The 21,755-nt window shown below is 40.7% G+C and overlaps 1 pseudogene across 1 annotated transcript; it reads right to left on the reverse strand.

Moving 5' to 3' along the window:
- Positions 1 to 952: 952 nt before the first annotated feature.
- LOC311614789 (small ribosomal subunit protein uS2-like) lies at positions 953 to 1,715 on the reverse strand (annotated as a pseudogene). Its single transcript has one exon. The product of its transcript is annotated as a small ribosomal subunit protein uS2-like (transcript).
- Between the last annotated feature and the right edge of the window lie 20,040 nt (positions 1,716 to 21,755).

Consider the following 21,755-nt stretch of genomic DNA (forward strand, 5'->3'; position numbering starts at 1 on the left):
CAACACAAACCAGACAAACTGTGAATCTTACAGTACCAAGAATTTATTCATTTATTCAATGACAATCATGTCATCATCTTCTGGAATATCATCATAACAATCCAATTCCTGAATTTCCTGGTGAATTTCTTGTGACTCCATTTCTTTCAGAATCAGTGGACCATATCTCTCATGTTTAGCCTAGGGGGGGCCTTATTTTCAGGGGGATGCCCTATATTTCACTCAGAAGGAAACCTGTAAGTAGGTCTTATTTTTGGAGGATGTCTTATTTTCGGGGAAACATGGTAGATGCCCAGTTAACACTTGTTGAAAGATAAACCCTATGTGAGGCACAAAGTCCCCTACCTGCCATAAGAGAAAACCAAAGGACATAGCTCTAAGAGTGCACAGGAGGGAAGGCAGCACCACAGGCTGTTTCTAAAAAATAAATCTCCAGCCCTATACCCGCCCTCCCCCCAAAAAGAGACCCCTAATGAGGGCTATTGAACCAAGGGTGATTCGCACAAAGTAGCACCAAGAAGGCTATGTGGATCCTTAACCAGCACCCCTGGTCTCCTAAGGGGTCTGTGGCTAAAATTCTGAGGGTTCATGAACTAGGGTTCAGAAAATTGCTTCTTTATGTCTTCTCTCTTTTAACTGTATTTTAGCATTTCCTTCCATCATGAATGCAGGCAACAATCCATCATGGATCTGTGACTTGGCCACCAACAGAAACCATATATATATATATATATATATATATATATATATATATATATATAATCACATTAGAATGAAACAGAAATCTTAAAATATCAATATGCCCATCATTATTTTGAAATTATGATAGTTCTACTAGTAAGACTCTCCACTATATATATATATATTTTAAAGAAACTATTTCCCATCAATCTTATTTCCATTCTGGTAAGAGTTTGTGGAAGAACAGATTAGGGCCACTTAGTGGTTGTTTTTACCCATTCAGTGGGGCTGCAGACCACTCTTCAGTGGCAGGCTGAGTACTTGTCTTCAGTAGGAAACTGCTGAATGGGCACAGAGGGCACCTGCATGCCTTCAGACCAGTCTGCGGCCTCAGGTTGCGCAGCAGTGAACTCAGGAGCAGGAGCGGTCCATTCACCCTGAGATTCCTCCTTGGTCACAGCCTTTTCAGCAGTGGCCTGCTCTTCCTTCTCAATCTCTTCAGGATCTCTGTAGAAGTATAGATCAGGCGTGACTTCCCATGGATATTGATAGGAGATGGTGCCACATGTGCACAGTTCGTCTTGAGTCAGCATCCACCACATCAGACTCACTGAGTGAGCCACCTTGTTGTCGCAACGGATGGCAATGTCTACATAGTGCAAGAGTCTGTGTTACACAGCAATGGTGGACAGGTTAATGTAAGATGCCTCTGTGAGAGTCTGGTGGTCAGCCCTGGGATCAATAATCACCAGGAGTTTCAGCTCCTGGAAGGCTTCCTGGATCTGGTTGGTGAAGGTTCCAGGAGTGAAGCGGCAATAGGAGTGGTTTCAGTGGCAGCAGTAGACTTTAGCACGCTGGTCAGCATTTCTGGACGATATGACACTGACATCAGCGGGGTTTTCGGTGGCAACAATGGCATGAACTGCCAGCAGGAGCTTCTTCCAGGTGCGCTTCAGATTGATGATGCAGATACCACCACATTTCCTTTTCTAGATGTACTGTGCCATTTGGAAGTCAAGGTTGGTGCCACCTAAGTGGGTTCAGTATGGAATCAATGTCCCTGGCTACAGCCTAAGTCCCTCTTCACAGCTGCTTAGACTAGTGGCTCTCAATCCTGGCTACCCATTATAATCACCTGAAAAGCTTAATTAAAAAAAAAAAGTCTGGCCACATCCCAGAAGAATTAAATTAGACTATCTGGGGTGGAGCCTGGCTTAGTTTTTCCCCCCAGCTTTATTGATTGATAAATAAAAATTGTATATATTTCATTGTACAACATAATGTTTTCTTTAAGTTTTTTTTTATTTTTTATTATTGATTGCAGAGAGAAAGTGAGAGGGAGAGAGACAGAAACATCAATGATGAGAGAATTCATCAATCAGCTGCCTCCTGCATGCCCCACACTGGGGATCAAGCCTACAACCATAATGATTTTTAAAGGTGTGCATTTATCATACGTATACATTGCAAAATGATTGGTGTTAATGTGTCCATCACTTCACATGGTTACCTTTTATTTTCCTGGTGAGAACACTTAAGATTTACTCTTTTAGTGAAATTCAAGTGTTTGAAGCTCCACAGGTGATTTTAACTTGCTGCTGCAGTTAAGAGTATTGTTCTATGGCTTGCGTCTCTAGGTATGGTCCAGGGCAGCAGCTACATCTCCTGGGAGCTTGTGAGGAGTGAGAGGGCAGGGCGGGGCGAGGATGAGCTCCCAACTCGCCCCGCAGGGCGGAGTTATCCCTCGCCCTCAAAACCCCTGGACTGGGAGAAATTCGCTCTCTTCCGCCATGCTGCCGGCGTGGGTGGGAGGAGCACATGCTAGCATGGTGAAGGCTCTTTTGTTTATTGCATCGGACTCGGCTCCCTGGTGGTCCTTGGGGATCATGAAGTCTGGGCATAACAGAGTGCAGACTCTCAGACCTCACCCAGTTCTAAATCAGAACCTGCATTTTAATAAGGACTCCAGGTAATTTGTCCAAGTGATAGTGTTTGAAAAGTACTGCCAAGGAGCCAGGCAGGAGAGTGTGGAGGGGGGCTGCTCCTATAGTGTGTGGCCACTTGGGTGGGAACATCTCTACTTCTCCATGAGTCCCCACCTAAACGCCGGCTCAGCTTTTTGCCAGGCTGGTGGTTTGACGTCCTAGTGCAAATATGGTAAATAAGGCCTTAGCCTGGACAAAAACCCCATGTTGAATAGTGACAGCCGAGCAAAGGTCTCCATTTCATTGGGAAAGCTGGGGCTAGCAGAATGTTTGCTAGGAGCCCTTTCTGACCGAGTGGTAACAATAGAATAAAGAACCAGCCCTCATGGCTCTGTCATGTCCAACTAACTGCAGGGCTGGGCCTAGCAATGATTGCTAGCATTGCAAGTACTGATGATTGCTCCGGGAACACTCTCAAAGCCGTCCCTGCAGCTCTCTCAACCAGCTCTCCAAGTACCTCCCCCACCCCACCCCCCCGCCCGCCCCCAAGTGATCAAATGTATTCCAATTCTATTATTGGTTTGGTTTCTAAATGTCCGCCCTATTTTGGCTCAGAGCCCTGATCTTAAAGACTTTGCCCAGTGGGTGGAGCCAGGACCTCCCTCCTCGCAAGGGAGTGCTGCTTTGCAGGGAGCACTCAGTTAGGGGAGACAAAGGCCCCTGGTTGGGGCTGCGGTGTAGAGGGCGGATTCCAAAGCGCAGAGAAGCAGTTGCAGGCCCCAGGGCAACAGAGGATGGAGCCTGTTGGCTTCCAGGGCTGGGCAGACACTGCTGCCTGGTCCCCTGTCAGTCCACGTTTCCCGCCAGGAAGCGTCTTCCTCCTGGAAAGTCCGCTGTCTGCTGCAGCGGGTGGCAGAGTCTGAAACCAATTTGCGCAAGTCCTAGGCGACAGAAAACTTTTTTTTTTTTTTTTTTTTTTTTTTTGAGGAGTCCTGTCAGAAGGAGAGTTTTTAAAAAGCCACCTGTCAGATCCTGTCAGGTCCCAGTTCATAAACGAGCACCTCCAAGCTCACTGGAGGAAGATGAGGGTGGAGGACTCATTCTCACAGTCCCGGTTTAAATATCACTGGAGGCTCTGGGTCGCAGTGCCTAGGACTCGGCCACAACGGTGCTGCCAGCTGTTTGCTGTGTAACTGAGAGCGGAGTCCTTTGAGGACACTGGGGCCATTGGGTAAACACTCTCCTAGTCTCTCCCGCAGCTGGGTGTGGACAGCGGCCTTTTTTGACCAGAGAAGCGAGGGCACCCAGCTGTTGCCCAGCCAAAGAGCTAAGGTGCCTCCTTTTTAAGGGACCCAAGCATTGGGTCCTTGCCTGAAAACATACAGAATATAAAATATTGTGCCTAGATGCTCAGAACTGGCCTTTGGGTCTGTACCCACCCTTCTCCATCTTGGCAGTAGTTCCCTTGGCATGGGCATGATCTGCACTGAAAAACTGGCTCCCTTCTGAGCTCATTCCCATCCCATGCTTTCTTCCTCCTGTTGGTTTGTTTTTCTTAATTCTTCTCTTATTGCCTTCTGCTTTCTGACTGCAGCTTCTCTCCCCATTTATTCCATCTCCCCGTCTCCTGTTTCTTTCTCATTCATTAAAAAATGCACTTATCAGCCCTAGCTGGTTTGGGTCAGTGCATAGAGCTTCCGCCTGCGCCTGCGGACTGAAGAGTCCCTGGTTCCATTCCAGTCAAGGGCAGGTATCTTGGTTGCAGGCTCCTCCCCCCTCCTCTGCCAGGAGCCCTGGTCCTTGGGGGCTTCTGCAGGAGGTAACCAATCGATGTGTTTCTTTCACATCGATATTTCTCTCTGTCTTTTTCTCTCTCTTCCAATCTATCTAAAAATCAATGGAAATATTCCTCGGGTGAGGCTATAAAAAAAAAAAGCATTCATAATGTATTAAGTGCTGTAGTAGCCTGTTCAGGCTGTCATAACAAAATGCCATAGACTGAGTATTAAACAACAGAAATTTATTTCTCACAGTCCTGGAAGCTAGAGGTCTGAGATCAGGGTGTCAGTGTTCTGATGGGAGTCTCTTCCTGGCTTGCACTCAGCCCCTTTCTCTCTGTGTCTTCACATGGCAGAGAGAAAGAGAGAGATATTTCTTCCTCTTCTTATGAGGTCACAATCTTATGGGATTAGGGCCCTCCCCTATGACCTCATTTAATCTTAACTACCTCTTAAAGACCCTATCTCCAGATATAGCAACATTAAGGCTTCAACATGTGCGTTTGGGGGAGGGACACATTTTAGTCCATAGCAAGAACCTACAGGGATTGCTAGATCCCTAGCAGCTATAGTAGTAGGAGAGATAGACAGCAGTGTTAAGAGATATGAATAGCTGAAACAGGTTTGGCTCAGTGGATAGAGCGTCGGCCTGCAGACTGAAAGGTCCCAGGTTTGATTCTGGTCAAGGGCATGTACCTTGGTTTCAGGCACATCCCCAGTAGGGGGCGTGCAAGAGGCAGCTGCTCGATGACTCTCTCTCATGGATGTTTCTAACTCTCTACTCTGTATCTCTCTCTTTTCCTCTCTGCAAAAAAATCAATAAAATATATTTTAAAAAAGAGAGATATGAATAGTATTGCTAAAGTGTGACCGAACGCAGTAGAAGAATGAAGGGTCAGGAATGAATAGATGACTCAAGAAACCAAGGAGGGCTTGACAGAAGAGGTGACTTGTAAGCTGGCTCTTGAAGCATGAGTAATTTGCCAGGCAAAGTGGAGGAACTATATTTCAGGGAAAGAGAATAGCATTTGCAAAAGTACAGTCTTGTGAAAGGCCGGTCTGCGTAATAATCAGTGAAAACTTCTGTGACACTGGAGGTGAAGATGTATAGGAACAGTGGAAGGAGCTGCTAGAGCTGCATGTTGGAGCCGTCTTATGAAGTGTTCAAACAAGAGAAGAGGATGGCCCAAGATAGGGCAGGGGCTGTGGGAATGGAAAGTATAGACAGAATGCAGGAGACATTGGTGAGAACAAATTGGCTGATTGAACAGCAGGGTGATGAGGAAGCAGGAGCGAAGGGTGACTCCCGGATTTCTAGCTTTGGGGACTGGCACTGAGATACAGAAGGAAGGAGTAGGTCCGAGGTGAGGGTGAGAATTGAAATAGTGAGTGTGAGTTATCTCTAGGACATCCTGCAAAGGTAGGCTGTGTGCTGGGGGTGAAGCAGGGATGGCATAAACTCTGTGTAGGTCCACAAGCATGAGAAAACCATTTGATGCTAGGGAAAGAACCATACCAAATGATTAGAGGGAATAGTGCTCTGAACTAACACAGGGCTGGGGATAGTACCAATTTCCAGCAGGCTAAAATTGGGGCATTGGGTAGAGTACACAGAAGGGTCTTGCTTTGGTATTGGGGAACATTATCTCTAGACTGAGCACTGTTCTGGTCTCATCTAACAAAGCTTAATAGCAAAACCCAAAGGGATATAGCAATTTCCAAGAAACTTAACAGAATCCCAGAACAAAGTTCAAGAATATTTATAGCAGAGTTTCTCAACCTCAGAACAACTACATTTGGAGCTGGGTAATTCTTTGTTGTGGGAGCTGTCCAGTACATTGTAGGATGTTTACCCTCATACCTGGCCTCTACTCAGTGGATGCCAATAGCATTCTTCAATTATAACAAGAGTGTTTCTGGACAAACAAAATAGCCTCTGGTTGAGAACCACTGAATATAGAAAACAGGCATATTAAATAACCCAACAAGGTAGGATTCAGAGCCTGGCATCCAATAAAAAGTTACCTGGCATGGACAGAGCTGGAAATTATGGCCCATAAGGAGGAGATAAATCAATTAATTGAAATCAAACCAGAACTAATAAAGATATTAAAATTAACAAATAAGAATATTAAGGTTGTTTTTATAACTGCATTCCATATGTTCAAAAATTTAAGTAGAGACATAGAAGATATTTTTTAAATACCTCAATCAAACTTACATAGTTGAAAACTATAACATGTGAGGTAAAAATACATTGGATGAGATTAATGGCTGACTAGACAATGCAGAAGACTCGTGAACTTGAATCATAGCAATAGAAACAAGTCAATATAAAAAACCTAGAAAAGAAAGTGAATATATATATATATATATATATATATATATATATATATATATATATATATAGCTTCAGTGATCTGTAGGAAAAATTCAAGTGGCTTAATAGAAATATAATTAGAATTTCTGAAGAAGAAAAAGAGAAGGAGGGAGGAGAGAAAATGATTGAAGAAATATGGCCAAACATTTTCCAAATTTGATGAAAATTATAAACCTAGAGATCCAAGGAACTTGGCAAAATCCAACTACTCCAAGTGCAGACAACATGAAGAAAATGACACAAAGACAAATCATAATCAAATGGCTCAAACTCAGTGATAAAGAGAATATCTTAACAGCAACGATAGGAAAGAGACATTTTATGTACAAAAAAACACAACAAAGATAAGATTTCTAATTGTAAATAATGCAAGTGAGAAGATTTTGAAACAAAAATTTTAAAGAACTGACAAAAAGACTTTCAACCAGTGATTGTATATCAGGCAAATTTTTCTTTCAAAAAGGAAGAACAAAAAAAGACATTCCAGTCATACAAAAGCTGAAATAATTCATCACCAGCAGACACGTACTACAAGAAATGGAAGGAAGATGATAACAGGCTAAAATATGGATCTACACAAAGGAAGGAAGAGCACCAGAAATAGTAACTACATGTATAAATATATAAGATTTAAAAATTATTTAAATATCTTTGATAGTACACTGTTTAAGCAACAATAATAATGTAGTGTGGGGTTTATTGTACATGTAAATGGAAAATGTATGACAGCAATAACACAATGGTTAGAAGGGGAGGAAAGGGCCTACATAATTGTAAATTCTTTATACTGTGTGTGGTGTGGTATATATCACTTGAAGATCAACTTAGGTGAGTTAAAGATGTTCAAAACTAAAAGTAATCAGTAAGGTAACAAATAAGTGAGATAAAATCATAAAAATAATACATTAGTCCCAAAGAAGACAGAAATAAAGGAACTAGAATAGATGAACCAAATAGAAAACAAATAACCAAATGATAGAATTAAACCTAGCTATATCAATAATCAAATGAAATGTGAATGGTTTAAATACATGAATAAAAGGCAGAGGTTGTCAAATAGGATATAAAATCAAGAACCAATTACTTGCTTCCCATATGTAAAGCATTTTACTACAAAGTTATTGATAAAAACAGATTTTAAAAGTACAATTATGGGGAAAGGTATACCGTACTAACACTAATTGAAAGAAATGTGGAATGACTATATTAACATGAGACAAAGTAGATTTTAAAGCCAAAATTATTACCAAAGTTAAAGAAGGTAATTTCATAGTGATAAAGGGTCAATTCATCAAGAGGACAACAATTCTAAGTATTTATGCACCTAGTAATAGAGCTTCAAAATATGTGAAGCAAAAGCTGACAGAACTATAAGTAGAAACAGAAGAGTCCACAATTGTAGTTGGATATTTCAACTCATTTATCAATAATTGATAGAATAGTAGACAGAAATTCAGCAATGATATAGAAGATATGAATAACACTATCAACCAACTCGATCTAGATGACATTTATAAACACTCCACGCCACATCAGAGAATACATATTCTTTTTAAAGGCATACAGCACATTTACCAAGACAGATAGGCCCTATTCTAGACCATAAAACAAATTTCAAAAAATTTAAAAGAATCCAAGTTAGCCCCAGCAGAATGGCTTAGTTGGTTGGAGCATACTAGTCTCGGCACATACTTAGGTTGTGGGTTCTATCCCTGATCAGGCAACCAATCAATGTTTCTCTCTCACATCAATGTTTTTTTTTCTCCTCTCTCTAAAATCAAGAAGCATATCCTTGGGTGAGGATTAAAAATAAAAAATAATCCAAGTTATACAAAGTATATTTCTAATTACAATAAATTTAAATTAGAAACCAATAACAGATTTATGGAAATTTTTCAAATATTTCAAAACTAAATAACATACTTTTAAATAATCCATGGGTCAAAAAAGAAATTAAAGAGAATGTTAGAAAGTATTTGAAATGAGTACAAATGAAAACACAACATGTCAGAATTTTTGGATTGCACTATAATGCCTATATTGGAAATGAATAAAGGTCTCAATGATTTTCTGCTTCCATCATAGAACTAGAGAAAGATAAACAAATTAAACCAAAGTAAGTAGAAGAAAGGAAATAATAAAGATCAGAGCACATTAGAAGTCATTAGTCATTAGGGAAATGCAAACCAAAATCATAATGAGATACTACTTCACACCCACTAGGATGGTTATAATAAAAACAAAAATGGAAAATAAATGGATGGGAAAAATGTACAGAAGTTGGAATTCTCATACATTGCTAGTAGGAATGTAAAATGGTGTAGCTGCTCTGGAAAACTCTTGGGCAATACCTTGAAAAATTAATTTACCCTATGATCCAACAGTTCCCCTTTATATCTAAGAGAACTGAAAACATTCACAGAAAAACTTATACACAAACATTAATAGCATCATTATTCATAATAGTTAAAATGGTAACAACTAAAATGTCCATCAGCTGGTGAATAAAGAACTGTGGTATATCCATACACTGGAACATTATTCAGCTACAAAAAGAAACAAGATCCCAAAACAAGCTACAACATGGATGAACCTTGAAAACATTATGCTAAATGAAAGAAGCTATTCACAAAAGGTCACATATTATATGATTCCATTTATATGAAATGTATTAGGAGGCAAATTCATGTAGCTGTAAAGTAGATTAATGGTTGCTGGGGGGTGTGAATTGGAACTGATTGCTTATAGACATGGAGTTTGTTTTGGGGTGATGAAAATATTCGGGAATTAGTGGTGATGATGGTTGCACAATTTAGTGAATATACTAACAACCACTGAGTTGTATACTTTTTAAATATATATATTTTTATTGATTTCAGAAAGGAAGAGAGAGAGATAGAAACATCAATGATGACAGAGAATCATTGATCAGCTGCCTCCTGCACACCCCTACTGGGGATTGAGCCCAGCATGTGCCATTGACCAGAATTGAATCCAGGTCTCTCAGTCTGCAGACTGACGCTCTATCCACTGGGCAAAACTGGCTAGGGTCTGAGGTGTATACTTTAAAATGGTGTATTTTATGTTATGTGAGTTATATCTCAATTTTAAAAGTAGGCAAAGAAATTGAATAGATATTTATCCAAAGAAGATTTATAAAACCATTAAAAGATGCTCAATATTTGTGATCATTAGGGAAATACAAATGAAAACCACAATGAGATACCATTTCACATTACTAGGATGGCTAAAATTTAAAAAAAAAAAAAAAGATGAGTAATAAAATGGTGAGATGGCTGAAACCGGTTTGGCTCAGTGGATAGAGCATGGGCCTGTGGACTGAAAGGTCCCGGGTTCGATTCCGGTCAAGGGCATGTACCTTGGTTGCGGGCACATCCCTGGTAGGGGGTGTGCAAGAGGCAGCTGATCAATGATTCTCTCTCATCGATGTTTCTCTCTATCCCTCTCTCTTCCTATCTGTAAAAAATCAATAAAATATATTTTTTTTAAAAATGGTGAGACGAAGAAAAATAGAACCTCACACTTATCTTGTGGGGCTGAACAGCTGCTTAAATATTGTAAGGTATATAAATGTCAAGTCTCCTATGTTATACACCCTAAACTAATATAATATTGTATGCCAACTATACTTTAATTTTAAAAAGATTAAACATAGACTTATCATATGACCCAGGTAAATACTCAGGCATATACCCACGATAATTGAAGATATATGTGTGTGTATATGTGTGTGTATATATATATATATATATATATATATATATATATATATATATACAAAATTTGAATATATATATAAAATTTGTATATATATAAAATTTGTGTATATATATATACACACACAAAATTTGTACATGAGTGTTCATAGCAGCATTTTTCACAATAGCCAAAATTAGACATATGACATTATTAGTACATACAACATGAATGGTTCTCAAAATAATTATTCTGAGTGAAAGAAACTAACAAAAAATGCATATTGTGTTATTCCATTTATATAAAATTATAGAAAATGAAAACTATATAGAACTATATAGTAACTGAAAGCAAATCACTGATTTCCTGGGGAGAATAGGGAGGGGGTGAAGCAAAGAATTACAAAGGGCCAGAAGAAAATTTTAGGGAGTGATAGAAACTAGATGGCAGTGATGATTTCATGGAGGTATGCATATGTTATAACATAGAAAATTGTAACAATATTTTACATGGCATACAAATTGTCAATTATAACTCAATAATGATATAAACCAAAAAAGGAGTAGGTCTTTGAACAGATGAGCTGCAAAGTCCTTTCCAGCTACAGTTCTTGGCACTTAATCAGAGGTAACTATCCTGAAACCTTGTAGCAAAATAGTGTTTTGTACTAGGATGCCCAAATCATTGAGACAATACGGGTATTTTGCTTGGATTACTCAGATTCATGCATTTTTCTTTACCTTTTTGGGACTGTGTAGACATAGCTCAAAGCCCAGTGAAATAATGAAGCACGGAAGGACTTCATCAAGCCAATGGGAAGATATCCAGGTCACTGGAGGAAACTGAGGAAATGACAGCTTAATGAGCTCGGCTCTTTCCAATTTCTTTAAGTCTGTGATTCAGAGGATTGGCTTGCCATGGACATTCCAGACCAGTGAGGCATCTCAGGGGAGAAAACAATGGAAGACAAGATGGAAATGAGAAATGGCCTTTTTAGGTCTCTTGACCCAAGACAAGGAGTTAAGAGGATATGGAGGAAGAGGTGGAAGTGTCTTTTCCCTGCAGGAAATGAGATTATGACTTGATGGGGTTTGAGGAAATCAATGTAAGAAACTAAAGACCTGGAATATCAAGCCCCCAGGGATGCCTTTTAGATGGACGTGCTAGAGGGGCAGGAAGAAGGAGGTGATACCCTCCCCACCTGTTAGCAGTGAAAGCCAAGAAGGTAAGGAAGGGAGAGAGAGGAAAAAAAAAGCCAAGAGGCATTCTTCAAAGTCATTTGTCAACTGTGCAGCGCCTCAAGCAAGTGCCATGGCTGACAGATCACCTCATGGGAAGCACCAGTGGAGATGGGCCCAGTCCAGGAGTCTGTCACCCTACCCTCAGCCAGCACCTGGAGCATATGCTTTAAAGGAAGACAATTAAAACCTTAAATGCCAAGAGTGACTTCAGGCAATATTTATACCTGGTATTTTCTTTTGATCTCAGAAGGTGATAAGTTATGAGCTTCAAGTTTAAAGCAGGGGAATTGAGTGTGTTCTTGTAATTTTATCCTACACAACAGAGCCACAGAAACTCTTCTTATTCAGAGGAATGTAGACCTCAAATATCCTTTCTCACTTCCACCCTCATTTCTCCTGCTGCCCCTATGCCCTATGTAGTGCACCTCCCTGTCCCCCTAAAGGCTGGTTACATTAACCAATATCATAATAATTCCTTAAATTAGTAAGAAATCTCATGGTTTATAAAGTCCCTTCCTCTCCATCATCTCATTTTTATTTTTATCCAACCCTGCTTCTTATATTAGGAGAGGAACGTGAAGGATTAGAATATAGATGTATAGATTAATTAATTATATATTTATTCAAATAATGATTGAACACCTATTATGTGGCAGACACTGGTTAGATGCTGAAACCATGTAATGAAACCAGATAATCACAGCCCTTGCCTTTGTGGAGCTCTGTCTAGTTGGGGGCTAGGTGGATGGGTGGAGACATTAATTCAACACAAACCTAATTGCAAACTTTGAAAGATGCTATTACAGGAGAATGGGTGTCAGGGAAAGTATCTCTTGGTGAACAGTTATTAGAACTTATAGCTGAGATGTTGATGGATGGACATTAGTCAGGAGAAGATGGGGTGGGGAGGATAGCTCTTCAAAAGGAGGGAAAAGTATTAGGAAGGCATTAAGACAATAAGGGACATAGCTTTGCAAGATAAAAAGAGGGGACAAGGCAAAACAGGAGTTTGGCAAGGTGGGTGGGAGCTAAATCATGCAGGGCCTTGCAGACTGTGGCCAATAGTTAAGTCTTGATCCCCAGAACCATGGGGAGCCACAGAAGGCTTTCCAGCATGACCAAACTGGTTGTTATGGAGAATGATGGAGTTTGAATGAGGATGAGACAGCAGAAACATAGACACTGTATAGATTTGAGAGATATTTTGAAGTAAAATTGACAGAAAATTCATGCTCTTTCTATTTCAGCATGGCAGGGATGTGAATGGAGGTAGTGGGGTATAGTGGGTTGAATGGTGGCCCACCAAAAAAAAAAAAAAAAAAAAAAGGTATGTCCATGTCTTAACCCCTGGAATCTGTGAATGTAAACTTATTTGGAAAAAGGTTTTACATATGTAACTAAGTTAAGAATCTCAAGATGAGGTCATCTTGGATTATTTGAGTAGGTTTAAATCAAGTGACACATGTCCTTAGAAGAGAGAGGTAGAGGGAGATCACACAGACAAAAGAGAAGGCCACGTGCAGATGATGTGGCCCCACGCCAAGGAATGCATGGAGCTATTAGAAGCTGAAAGGGGCAAGGAAGAATTGCACCTTCTTTATTTCAGACTTCTGCCCTCCAAAACTGTCAGGGAGTAAATTTCTGTTGTTTTAAGCCGCTAAGTTTGTGATAATTTTTTACAGCAGCCACAGAAACTAATATATGGGATCCTACTATATAAATACTACTTTTCTTTTTCTTTCTTTTTTCAAAAGTGTTACCTTTTTTCTTTTAAAAAATATATTTTATTGCTTTTTTACAGAGAGGAAGAGAGGGCTAGAGAGTTAGAAACATTGATGAGAATCATCGATCAGCTGCCTCTTGTACACCCCTTTATAGGGGATGTGCCCGCAACCAAGGTACATGCCCTTGACCGGAATCGAACCTGGGACCTTTCAGTCTGCAGGCCGATGCTCTCTCCACTGAGCCAAACCGGTTTTGGCAGCCTTTTTTCAAATTAGTATATTATTGAACTCATTCTTTGTGTTCAGAAAATGTATGAACGATGAAGTGAGAAGCCTAGAACAGCGTTTTTCAACCGCTGTTCCGCGGCACACTAGTGTGCCGCGAGATGTTGCCTGGTGTGCCGTAGATGCAGACAAGACAAGAATTTTATAATTTTTCACTATTTTGTTTACTTAATATTTCATAATAAAGTAATTATAAAATACTTTCTTTGTGTTTATTTGATTCCTATTCAAGAGAATTACTTTATATATAGTCAATATAGGCACAGAGTTAAATTTTTTAACATTTTCTAATGGTGGTGTGCCTCATGATTTTTTTCATGAAACAAGTGTGCCTTTGCCCAAAAAAGGTTGAAAAACACTGGCCTAGAAGATCTCAGTCTGTGGCCAGGATTAGGACCCAGGTGGTGATTGATGCCAATTTCTGATCACTTTAGGGGTACAAACTTGGATTTGAGATGGAACAAAGCTGCCCCAGATTATCCTTCTGATTTTAACTTCATTATCTTAGAGTTCTAAACCCATAACCAAACTGGTCATAGACTCAATACCTAGTTTTCAACAGTCTGCTCTGGCTCAGCACACAAAGGTGCCAGATTTGAGATTGTTTAATTTCCCACCTGATGTAAGCCCAGATAAGTTTAGACAGCAAAGCAAGAGGAAGAATAGTGCAATAGCCCACTGGCCTTTGGAGATAAACCTGTTCATTTGGGTGTGGTTGTCCTAGCTCAAGGGCCTTGCTGCTTGAGGAAGGAATTTGCATGCCTCCCCTGGGGAACCAGAGTATTTATAGACTCTAGAGGAGAGGAAGGATGGAGGCTCCTGGGAGACGTCATAGAGGATGTGCAGAGGAAATAGAACTGTTCTCAAAGACCAACAGGAGAAATGGGGACCTGCATGACTCTGGGAGAGACCAAAGGATCAGAAGCAATCTGGCAGGATGTCGGAAAAAGGGGCAACTCTGTGGGCTCGGGATAGTGGTGAGGCAGAGAAGCAGTTCTTCACCTTCTTGGAGGATTCCTCTTAGGACTTATCTCATTAGTATTATAAATAGTGAAGTCTATTTGAAATATTGCTGATTATCTGAATTCCATTGTCATATTTTTCATGGACATTAGTAGTGTGTCAAATGAAGTATATCTACTAGTATGAGTGAACCTCTGATAAGAGAATCTGAGAATGCATGTAGTTTGGAAAAAGTTGGAAGAAACATATAAATGGAATAAGCATTTAGGGGACATTTGGAGTCCATTTGGGAATGGCTGAAAGGTACCCTGTGGAAGGATTCAGTGTGCAGTGTGACTGATATAGTATTAAATGCCAAGAATGCGAATAAAGGTAGTTTGGTTATGCTTCAAAATTGCTACTTCTCTAATTTTTTGCAAAAGCAATACCTTATACTGGTTAGTATCTGTGTGCTTGGGCAAAGTGCAAGTCTGTAAAACAAGAACTCCATCTGTGGCTAGGGTTAAATCCAATTTGTAGTTTGTGACCAGGATTTGGGGACTTTGGATACCAAGGTGAGGAGAGAAGTATACAGCTAAATGAAGAAACCCTAGCAAAGTTTAATAAATCCCAACAGCCAGTTTTTGTCATCCAAATGGCTATGAGCATCTATTGATTTATAGACTAAGTTCCAGTTTGGTTCTGCATAACTAACATCATGTTCTGTAATTAAAATAGTACACACTCAAAATGGGAAAGTTGATTGCTGAATATATCTTAAGCATGTATTCTATGGCAAGCGTTGTGCTGGCAGCTCTGGTCTGAGGCTAGTATTACCTGGTTACAAAAACCAGACAAGGATGCTGCATGAAAAGAAACTTATAGGACAATATCCCTGATGAACATAGATGTAAAAATACTTAAGAAAATATTAGTAAACCAAATACAACAATACATTAAGAAGATCATACACTATGATCAAGTGGGATTTACTCCAGGATTGCAAGGGTGGTTCAATATCTGCAAGTCAATCAGCATGATATACCACATTAATAAAATGAAGAATAAAAACCATATGAACATGGAGGACAGGGGTAGACTAGATGGGGTCAATGGAGAAAAAGGAGGACAGATGTAATACTTTCAGCATTAAAACAAAATTCAAGTAGAAAAAACCCATATGATCATCTAAATATATGCAGAAAATGCATTTGACAAAATTCAATATTGATTTATGATTAAAAACTCACAACAAAGATTCCAGGTCAGGGCACATGCCCAAATTGAGGGCTCAATCCCTAGTGTGGGGTGTGTTGGAGGCAGCTGATCAATGATTCTCTCTCATCATTGGTGTTTCTATCTCTCTCTCCCTCTCCGTTCCTCTCTGAAATCAATAATTATATATATATATATATATATATATATATATATATATACACACACACAATAAATAACAAGTGTTGGCAAGGATGTGGAGAAGAGGGAACCCATGTGCACTGTTGATGGGAATGTAAATTGGTGCAGTGACTATGGAGGTTCCTCAAAGAAATTAAGAATAGGACTACAATATGATCCGGCAATTCCACTTCTAAGTATTTATCAAAAGAAAATAAAAATATTGTCGTAAAGAGATATATGCACCTCTATGCTCACTGTAGCATTTATAATATCTAAGATATATGCCAAAACCGGTTTGGCTCAGTGGTAGAGCGTCGGTCTGCGGACTGAAAGGTCTCAAGTTCGATTCCGGTCAGGGGCATGTACGGTGGTTGCGGGCACATCCCCGGTAGGAGATGTGCAAGAGGCAGCTGGTCGATGTTTCTCTCTCATCGATGTTTCTAGCTCTCTATCTCTCTCCCTTCCTCTCTGTAAAAAATCAATAAAATATATTAAAAAAAAAAAAGATATAGAAACCACCTAAGTATCCATTGACAGTTGAATAGATAAAGAAATTGTGATATATGTGTTATCTACACTAATAAAAGAGAAAGATGCAAATTGATCATACATCTGCGATGCCCACCAGCCAATCAGGAGTGAGCATGCAAATTAACCCAATAAAATGGCAGGTTAATTTACATACACAGGCACAGAACAAAGACTGAAGACTGAAAACTGAAGGCTCTGTTGTGGCCAGAGCCAAGACTGAAGGCTGAAGGCTGAAGGCTTGGCTCCACTGCAGCCCGGGTCCCAGGTGCCGAAGGAAAACCGGTGCCAGCAGCCAGGAGAAGGAAGGCCTATTGCACAAACATTTGTGCAATGGGCCTCTAGTCCTATATAATAAAAGGCTAATATGCAGATCAACTGAACAGTGAAATGACTAGTGGCTATAATGTGCACTGACCACCAGGGGGCAAATGCTCAATGCAGGAGCTGCCCCCTGGTAGTCAGTGTACTCCCACAAGGGGAGCGCCACTTAGCCAGAAGCTGAGCTCACAGTTGGTGAGTGCAGAGGCAGTGGCAGGAGCCTCTCCTGCCTCCAAGGCAGCTCTAAGGATGTCCATTTGAGAGCTTAGGCCCGCTCTCCATGGGCCTAAGCTAACAGTTGGACAACCCCTGAGGGCTCCCAGTCTGTGAGAGGGTTCAGGCTGGGCTGAGGGACCCCACCCCCACCACCACCACCTGCCCGAGTGCATGAATTTCATGCACCGGGCCTCTAGTTCAGTCATAAAAAACAATGAAATCTTGCCATTTGTGACAATGTGGATGGACCTTGAGGGCACTATGCTAAGTGAAATAAGTCTTATAGAGAAAGACAAATCCATATGATCTTTTGTATATGTATAATCTAAAAATAAAACATTAAAACAAGCTCATAGATACAGAGAACAGAGAGGTAGTTGCCAGAGGTGTGGGATGGAGGTGAGAGAAATCGGTAAAAAGGGTCAAAAAGTAAAAATAAAAAATAAATACTGTGCATTGCTGAGCAATAACAGCAATAACCACAACAAAAGAAATCTAGCCCAAATTAAAAAATATTAAGTTGATAAAAATTTAATTAAATAAAAGAAAGCTCAACTCTAGTCAGTAGAATTACAAAGACAAATAGTAGTAAGACAGTGAAAATTCATGTTCTCTACTGGTGCTTAACCAAGCAAAAATCATTTGTCATGGAGTTAGTTCCTGAGGCATCACCTAAGCAGCTGACCTCTTTTGCTATTTTTCAAGTTCCTGTTAAGTAGGTACAGAGAATAGCAGCTTTGAGGCTCTTCTTCAATACTTTTTGCTGTTACTGAACTTCTTTGCTCATAAATTTAGCTTACATCATAGGGAACAAATTGGATGAATGATATTGAGGAAATTCTATTATGAAGTGCTTCAGAAGAGTTGTATTGTGGAATAAAGGGCCTGTGCCCAACTAAAGCCATTTAGAGTGCCTTCCCAGTCTACTGGGGCACTGCTCAGCTGGTAAGATATCTATGCTGGGAAGGCACAGAGGGGAAAACAGGAGATAGGAGTTACTTTGACCTAAATCCCAGTCCTGACTGCCACCAGCTTTCTGTACAACCTTGGGCAAGTCATTTTTTTTTCTTTCTGGGCCTCAGTTTCTCCATATGCATAATGAGGGGTTGGGGCTCTTTCTATTATGAGATTTCTCTGATTACTAGCCAGGCTCATCATTCTCCAGATACCCTCTTTCCACTCCACTTTTTATATTACTCTAGTAAAAACAAGCACTACAATTGGGGGTGGAGGGAATTCACAATTTTGTTATTTCTGTTAGTATTGACTCATCTAAGAACATGTTGGCCAAATTGTAATGATTTTGCCCAAATAAAAGTATCCAATTATTGGACATTTGATATGCAGCATAAATCCACAGTATGACTATACAGTTTCTTCCTGTGTTCAATGAACATTAATTGAGCATTTTCTTTGAGCACCAATACTGCTGGTGAGAACACATAGTCTTACTACTTCATATTATTGGTAAGACATATATGCATACACTTACGAGAATATGTGACATTAATATAATGCTTACATAGTAGGAAAACCAAGCACTGTACTAAGTACTTTATATGTATTGATTTATTTAATCCTTCCAATAACCCAGGGAGCTAGGTAATAATCCCTTTTTTAAGTGAGAAACCCAAGCTCAGAAAGGTCACATAATTGGCCTGAAGTTACCTATTTAGTGACAGAGCTGCCTTATTCCAGAACCAATGTGCTTAACCTCCATGCCTCACTGCTTCCTAATTTGATTCAAGACAGTGTAAGTTAGGTGTTAGAAGTGCAAATTAAATGATATATGGACCCAGGTAAGTGGGAATTTGCTTCTGGAAGCCCAGTGAGGAAAAAGTGTGGGCCTTGAAGCTAGGCAGGCCTGGGAAAATTACTTAACCTTTATTAGCCTCAGTTGCCTCATCTGTAAAATGGGGCTGATAAGGAATAGAACTACTTCATAAGTGTGGGGATTAAATGAGTTAATACATGTAAATATTCATAATAGTACTTGACACATGGCATATGCTCAATAAAATTTTAGCTATATCATCATCATCATCATCATCATCATCATCATCATTTGTGGGGACATGAAGAGAGGAATGGGCTGCAACAGGATTGTACTCTGAGGCTTCAGTGGCTGGACCTACATGTTGAAAGTTGAGTTATAAGTTGCCAGAGGGAGTCCCTTTTGAGTTGGCTTTGAAGCACAGTGAGCTCTAGGTAGAGCAGTGAAATGCTTCACTAAAGTGTCTCCTCGCTCAAAAGAATGGAACTTGGTATTACCTTGGGGCAGGACATTGTCTCCCAAAGGCCCTGCTAAAATGAAAACTATACCTGGGAGGCAAAACCTCAAATAACTATTATTAACTTCCTGGTTCAAGTGCATTTATCAGATTAGCTCCAGCAGAGATTGGCACTTTTAGGAAATAAGACGGGGAAAGTGTAGTTCTAACCACTTAGCAAATAGTTCCTACACACCCTCATGAAGGAATCTTTGCATATTAATGCTTCTATTAATGTAGTTGATAGATCCTCCCTTCCTCCAACTGATGGACAGACATAAACTCCATCTGCAGCTGGACATTCCTGAGCATTGAACCACCAATCAGCACCTGCCAAATACCCTAAGCCCCCAATTCCTAGTCCCTAGGTCCCTAATCATAGGCCTTACATCAAACCACCAATCAGCGTGTGCTGAATACCCTAAGCCCCGTCCCCTATTCTCCCCTTAAAAAGTGCTTGTACCCCGGCCTCGCCCTCTTCTGCTCTCTTTCTCTGGAAGCAGCCGACAGTGGTACTCTACTCTTCAATAAAGCCTGTGTCCTGGCATCCCGGTCTCCGGCCCTCTTTATTTCATCTTTTAGTAATTATTGGGGGCGCTCATTTTTTGGGGTGTGTGTGTATGGGCTTAATCAGGGATTGGAGTATCATGGTTCCTAAAAATAACGTTATAAGGGCTTATTCCCATTAGCACAGTGATTTCAAGTATATACATTATCTCATTTAACCCCATAGCAACACTGAAGGGGGAAAAGCAGAGATGATCATTCCCATGAGACCTGGTAAGTTTAGGTGATGACAGTATGGCCTTATAGCAGATAAGAGTGGAGACTAGAGACCAGTTGGTTTTCCTCTTGTTTGGAAGACTCATTCCAGGGAAATAACACCGGGAAGATGATCTCAGCTACCAATGCTCACTGTTCACAGCCTGGGCCTTATGAACGAAGATGCTCTGCTTCACATCTGTAAAATGGGGCTGATAAGGAATAGAACGACTCCATAGGTGCCTTTTTCCCAGTGGAATGTAGCTAATGAGCCACAGGCTATTAACACGAACCCTATTTTACTCCCTTCCCACTACTTTGATTTAGGCAAAAGGAATGTTTTTGAAATTTTTATTTATATATTCAGAAGTATGTATTGAGCACCATATCCCAGGGAATACAGCGATACAGCTGTGCTTAATGTGGAGAGCCCTCTCTTGTGGAGCGGACAATAATGGCAGAGAGTGATTGCAAATAAATTGTGCATGTGCTGGATTGTTTTAACATTTCAAACATATTTTATTGATTTTTTTTTACAGAGAGGAAGGGAGAGTGAGAGCTAGAAACATCGATGAGAGAGAAACATCGACCAGCTGCCTCCTGCACACCCCCTACCAGGGATGTGCCCGCAACCAAGGTACACACCCTTGACCGGAATCGAACCCAGGACTTTTCAGTCCGCAGGCTGACACTCTATCCACTGAGCCAAACCCATTTCGGTTCAAACATATTTTAAATGTACCATGGACTCTCACATGTTTTTAAAATATATATTTCATTGTTGACAGTATTACAGACGTCCCCTGTCCCCCATTTTCCTTACTCCTTTGCCCCCCTCCACCCAGCCTCTACCCCACCCCAGGCCTTCACCACTCTATTGTCTGTGTCTATGGGCTATGCATATATTCACACAAGTTCTTTGTTTAATCTCTGATGGCACACATACGCATTGTCCAATGTATTTCTTGTATAAAGCTGGACTTAACACTTCAAGCAAACTCTTTTAACATGTGTTGAGTGCCACCTATGTGCTGAGGCCGATATTGGGGACTTTGGAGAGATGCAGAAGAATGAGAAGACAGGGTCCCCTCTTAGAGGGTTCCCAGTCCAGTGAGTGAGGCAGTCTCTTCCCTTGGGAGTTCCCGGGCTGCAGGAGCTGAGTCTAGTCTGGGAAGGCAAACAAACTTCAGGACCCACTTACAAAGGGGAATCCCAAGGACAGGCAAAGTGAATCCAGTCTAGACTGTTTGGAGTTGGGTAGACTGCCCTTGTCTCCTAATGATAGAGAAAGGGACGCCATAGCAGCTGCTGTGTGTCCCTGCAGTGAGGAGGAACCCAGGGCAAACCCCCCCCCCCCCCCCCCCCCCGCGCGAGTGTTTGTTATCTCAGCAAGTCTTCTGGGTAAGATGAAGGTGCGGCTACCTTCTGGAGGTGCGGCTACAAGAATGAAGAACACAGGGGCTGGGAGGGCTGAGTGGTGGCATTTCAGGTAGAGGGTGCCTCCTGGGGCCATTGGGCAATTAAGCAGTCTTGGGCACAAACCTGGGCAGTCATAATCAAACCTGGCTGAAGTTTCAGAGGAGAGAG

Source organism: Pipistrellus hanaki (genome assembly GCF_964339955.1).
Source record: "Pipistrellus hanaki genome assembly, chromosome: X".
NCBI lineage: Eukaryota > Metazoa > Chordata > Mammalia > Chiroptera > Vespertilionidae > Pipistrellus > Pipistrellus hanaki.